Source organism: Elgaria multicarinata, chromosome 1 (genome assembly GCF_023053635.1).
Source record: "Elgaria multicarinata webbii isolate HBS135686 ecotype San Diego chromosome 1, rElgMul1.1.pri, whole genome shotgun sequence".
In the NCBI taxonomy this organism is placed as follows: Eukaryota; Metazoa; Chordata; class Lepidosauria; order Squamata; family Anguidae; genus Elgaria; species Elgaria multicarinata.
In genome coordinates, this window is record NC_086171.1 from 55692786 (window position 1) to 55698785 (window position 6000).

Here is a 6000-nt window from a genome sequence, read left to right on the forward strand (position 1 = left end):
TTCAATCCATTTTTTAAGCTGCACTTTTCTTTAATTTTCTTTTCTTTTACTTTGGTGCACTAAGTGTGAACAGCTGCATTAACTATTCTTCTAAGTGCATTCACAAATGCCTGTTTAATTGTTTTGTTTTTCATTTTCCACCTCTTTGATTGGAATGCAAAACCTAATATGGCTAGAATGTACATTCCATTTAAAAACTGGCTCTCTCCTGCATTAATAATGTTCAGAAGTGATACATTCCAGACTAAAAGGCATTCTCCGCTTCACTTGTGAAAATGCCCCCAGGACTCTCAGTGGTTAACCCATCATCAGACCATCTGGATTGGGTTAGAGTCACATTCCTGGACAATCAATCCTTTTCCTGTCCATTAATGGCTTCCAACGTGTAAATCAAATTGAAATGTATGTGTGTACATGTTGTAAACTCAAGGACATTTAGATGACACCTCCAAAAGAAAGGAAGGCAAGACAAAAATCAACAACAGAATAATAAGTATCCTGAAAAAACGTTTTTCATAGACCAGCAAAATTATGAGTTCAGAGCACTTTCTTAATGTGCAGTTTACCAGCTACTTATTACTACAAAACCTACTTTATACAAGTATACTAATATTTCAGGTATGTTATATAATTATATTAATAATAAAAACATTTTGCAGTATTTATATGCTTTGTACAAAATGTAGAAGTGATGAGCTGCGTATATCTCACAAAAGATTTCACTATTTCACTTTGATTGATGAATCTGGAATAACTACTACGCTCTTGCTGTTTACTCACAAACTCAAACATCAAAAGAGTTGTGGCAGGGGACACTTCTACTTCACCAATCACTTTCACCACCCTGATCATCTGCACTAAAAAGTATATAAAAATATGTTAAGGAACTACACTGTTGAATGAACTTGAGTAAATACAGTGAGTAAAAAGGGGAGACAAAGCTAAAGGGAGATTAGATGTTTTGATAAAGAACAGAAGAATCTGTGGTGGTCCTGAAAACACTTTGCAAAAACAAAACAAAACTAGATATTGTGGAAGCATTTAAAACAGATGGAATTAACTTGATAGCAGAGAGCAGGAACGCACTCAAAAAAAGAATGAGCGCTGCAATCGCAAATATACTCACTAGGGAATATACCCTATTAAACACAGCAGAACTTACTTCTAAGTAGACAGACATAGGATTGCTTATAAACATAACAGGGTAGGAGCAAGACAGGAGATTAAAAGGGGATGAAGAAGAGAAATCTGGGAGAAAGACTGGAGACCAATAGCTTGAAAGTGGAAGAGAAATCCACAGGGGGTCAGTATAGAAGGAGAGAGAGAGAGAGAGAGAGAGAGAGAGAGAGAGAGAGAGAGAGAGAGAGAGAGAGAGAGAGAGAGAGAGGTGAGTGTACCATTGACTACAAACGCAGAACAGAAAGAGGCAAAGCTTCTCAAGGGGTAACTTTTTGAAAGAAAGCAAATAATAAAAACAAATATGCAGAAAGTTAGCTGTGCAAACTATACATCCACCACAAGACCTCCAAGTTCGCATTATCAACTATGTTGACTGGTAGACTAGCATGAAGCTGAAGTATCCTGTTTATTTACAGCAATCACATGTGTGGTTTCATTGTAGCCAATTCCCTAACTTAGAACAATGCAGATATCTCTGTACAGTGAAAGTAATGTCAAAGAAGCAAAGTGGAGGAGGAATCAAGAATAGAATATCAACAATTTAAAAGACAACAGACAAGAAATAGGATGGAAAATAGATTTTGCCAAGGAAAAGAAGATAACTGGAAGCTTGGAAATAGCCATTTTATTGCAGTAGAATAGGTTCAGGACAGATTAGAGAATGCCAGCAAGATATTTGGAGAAGAGAAAGAATATGCTTTGCACTAGAGAACTGAAAGATAGAACGGGAAAACGAAAGAGGGCAGGCAAGCCGGACACAAAGGAAAGGAGATGTTGGAAGATAAAAGGAAGAGGGGAAGCATCTTTGTCTTACAGAATTTATGTTTGGTCATGTCAATCCTCACTTAAAGGCTGTCAAAAGTATTTGGCAATGGGAGAAAAGACAATGGGTGAATTTATGAGAAAATCAAAGGCAGAAAAGCAGGTGAGAATATCAACAAAAAGGGGAACTATAATTGCTGGAGTGGAACTTTAGTGGAGAGCTCCAAACACTCATTAGTCTTCCCACAGAAGCTTTAAGGTGAAGGAGAGGAGCAGGAAAATGGGGGGAAAGGATAGATTTAAGGCAACAGGAAGGTTATTATAGTTAACAAGTGAACAAGATTAACAGAGAACAAGGATGGTAAGAAAGGGAAAGAATAACAATGAAGAAGAGGCTTAAGAGTAACAGTGGCATGAATCTCAATACTTAAATTCCCCTACCCCATATCCATATGTTTCACAATTTCCTATACAGGTATCAATCTTCATGTAGAAAAGGATTTAAACATTCAACAAGCAACCTGTAGAAATGTAATAAATAAATAAAATTAATCTCATTGATAACATGGATTAAATAGCCAATAGGCACATCACTCATCAGATTTAATACTTACAGCAGAGATACACTCACATTGCACCATACTTTACAGGGTACACTAGAGTTCTATGGCTACAATCCTATCCTCATTGATTTGAGTAAGTGCCCATTGATTTCAGTGGGATATACATCTGATTAAACATCCCAAGTTGCATGTTACCATTGTGACCTATCTGTGAGTAAGAGGAAGGAAAGGAAGTGGGTAAAGAGAAATCTGTTGTTGACCACCCTACCTTCAGTAACTGGTCTCTCACATCCCATAGAGAGAACTTTACTACAGTCACCTGGACCCATCATTTCCCTTATCGTCCTATTTTCATAGTGGACTTGGCTGGTTGGTTCATTTATTTATTAACTATTAATTATTAATTACATTTCTATACTGCCCAATAGCCAGAGCTCTCTGGGCGGTTCACAAAAATTAAAAACATTCAAAGTATAAAACAACAGTGTAAAACCATAATATAAAACACAATATTAAAGCTCAACCAGATAAAAACAGCAGAAATGCAAAATTACAAATTTAAAACACCAAGTTAAAATTTATTTATAGACTGTTAAAGTGATGGGAGAATAAAAAGGTCTTCATCTGGCATCTAAAAGCATATAATGTAGGTGCCAAGCGAACCTCCTTAGGGAGCTCATTCCACAGCCAGGGTGCCACAGCAGAGAAGGCCCTCCTTCTGGTAGCCACCTGCCTCACTTCCTTTGGCAGGGGCTCACGGAGAAGGACCCCTGAGGATGACCTTAGGGTCTGGGCAGGTACATACGGGAGGAGGTGTGCCTTCAGATAGCCTGACCCCAAGCCGTTTAGGGCTTTAAATGTTAATACCAGCACTTTGAATTGGGGCCTGGACCTGGACTGGTTCAAATCAGTTTGTGAAATTCATTTGCCTTCCTCACTGCCTCTTGAGGCTGAATGTCCTTTAGGATTCCAGGTCCAGGCCTTGGGAATGTCCTTGTACTTGCATAGAAGGGATAGTTTCAGTAGCTGTGGCGTAATTACTATTAAGTGTAAGTTTGTAAGAATTTGTTTTGTAACAAATGCAATTAGAAGGATGCATGTACTAACAACACAGAATAGATGAAGTGTTCATTTACTGAAATAATAAGAGTTTAATGAACAAAATAACTAATCAATTAACTAATAAATGTTGCTGCCATAAAATAAACTGTGGTGTCTCATTGCTTATACTGTTTGTCCCTGCATCTAGCCAGCATTCGAGGGCAAATATTTTGTTTGTTTTTAACGTTCAAAATTATATAAATATTGTTACTGAAACTGGTTACTGAACAGGTTGTTTAGTCCTCTATATTAATCATACAAACTCATTAATGCACATACTACTTATCAGAGATCAATGTTGTAATGGAGCCAGGGTTCACAGGTAGGCAGTGCTGGCCCTTATTATTATTATTATTATTATTAGCAGCAGCAGCAGCAGCAGCAGCAGCAGGGATGCTGACATCATATGCCAACCCTCTTTCAGACTTCTTTTTCCCCTCTGAGTTTAGCTGCAGTCTTCACAGTAGCTGGGGGAAGGTGAATTTTAACAGCAATAATATATTGTTCCCTGTTGCAATTCAAAGTATTTGGGGGGTGGCTTGGTCCTGAATAGGCCATGAAGACCCATTACTTTACAAAAGACCTGGTCCTGGTGGGGTTGAAAACTGCTAGAACTGTTTTGTTGATATGGATATAGCTGCGTTTTTGGACTCTCCTTGGGGGCATGGCAATAGAGATTGCCATGATGAGTGCCTGCACTTTAAAATTTATCACTACACCATTGTCGGAGGCAATAAAAACAATCCCCTTTAAAACAGAAGCACCAGAGCAGATGGTGCACTACCCAGAGTAGTATAATATTCAGTGTTTTACCACAACCTCTGCCCACCCGTCTGACCTCCAGCCACCTCTCCCACTTTCATCTATACCCAGCCAAGAGTCTTCCCACTGTCTTTCTCCATTATTCCTCTCTATAAGAATGCTCTATAAATAAAAGTGTGTGATTTTAAAAGGCTTCTATAATTATAGCCGTATATACAACTGTTCAAATTTGAGGGGAGGGCATCTGCAAGAAGGCGTACTTTCATAGATAAGGTGGAATGCACTGAGGGGAATAAACATATTAATCACCAATCTATTTCAAAGTATCAGTTAATAGACTGGGACATTATTACAAAGTAGAGAATCTCATCAGCATTCAATCCTAAAAATGCACCAAAAAATTCCCAGTTATTTTTAAATATCACTGCTCATATATTCGGATGACCTACATCAAGTTGCTGCCATGTATGCACAAGAGGGAAAATAGGATCATTGGAAGTGGGGAAGTAAACAGGAAGAACAGGATAGGACGAGAGAAAAAGACAACAGATGACTAAATAAAGCATGGAACGTGGGGGGGGCGGGGGTAGGAGTTAACTCTGAGAAATGTGTAAAACTGCAACCTTAGGTATGTAGAATGGGGAGTGAGATAGAAAGGCTGTGTGGAGGCTATAAAGGGTAAAATGAGGGAGAGTTGCTAAGGTTGGACAACAAGAAAGGGATTTTGAAGGGAAAGGGTGGGAAGGGGAACAGAATGAAGAAGGTGCCTAAATTTTTGCTCTGAGCAGAACCCCTCCAGCCAGCCTCAGAAAAACTTTCAGGAGCAAAAGGAGAAACACATCAGAGCCCTGCAAGAAGGCAAGAGAGTATACTATATTCTACATTAAGAAGGCCTTTGCTGCTACAAATGTGCATACACCTAAACAAAAGTACCACAGTCCTATTCTTTTAATGGAAACCTTGTCCTGCGAAGGATGCATTTAAAGAGTAGGTATGTGTATTTCAGTTAGAGCACAAGCATTACAAACAAACTTGTTTAAAGTTTCTTTCATATTATTAGAAGAGCATTACGCATTGCAGAACAAATACCAGAAAGAAGTATACTGTATGAACCTCAGTGTTTGAGGTGCTGAGGAGTTAAACTATTGGGGTTAAATGCACATTAATAATGCAATATAATCCCCAAGGAATAGATAAAATGATGCCTGAAGTTCACAGACATGGTTATACATTCATGACTGGACTGATTTGTGACATTGGTTGACTTATTAAGTAAAATGGCTGGAATTCAGTATGGATTTACAGTAACACATCTTTATATGTACAGATTCTTCCAGATAAACCATCTCTCCCTCATTAGCTTCAAACCAAAAGTCAGACTTTACAAGCCACAAGAACACTGTGTTATTAGAATCATTTGTCATGCAGCCTCAGTAATAACTCGGTGAAAATGAGTAATGGTTTCAGCCATTTTGCTACTTAAAATGCAAAGTACAGACCCCATCTCCTTGCAACTGCTCAGACTGGTAACAAGATTAGATTTGTGTATCTATACAGAAGAAATTAAGCATCTACTGCCAGGCTTCCACTGCCAGTCAATTTGTATAGGATGAGAATAACTATTGTAAGAACT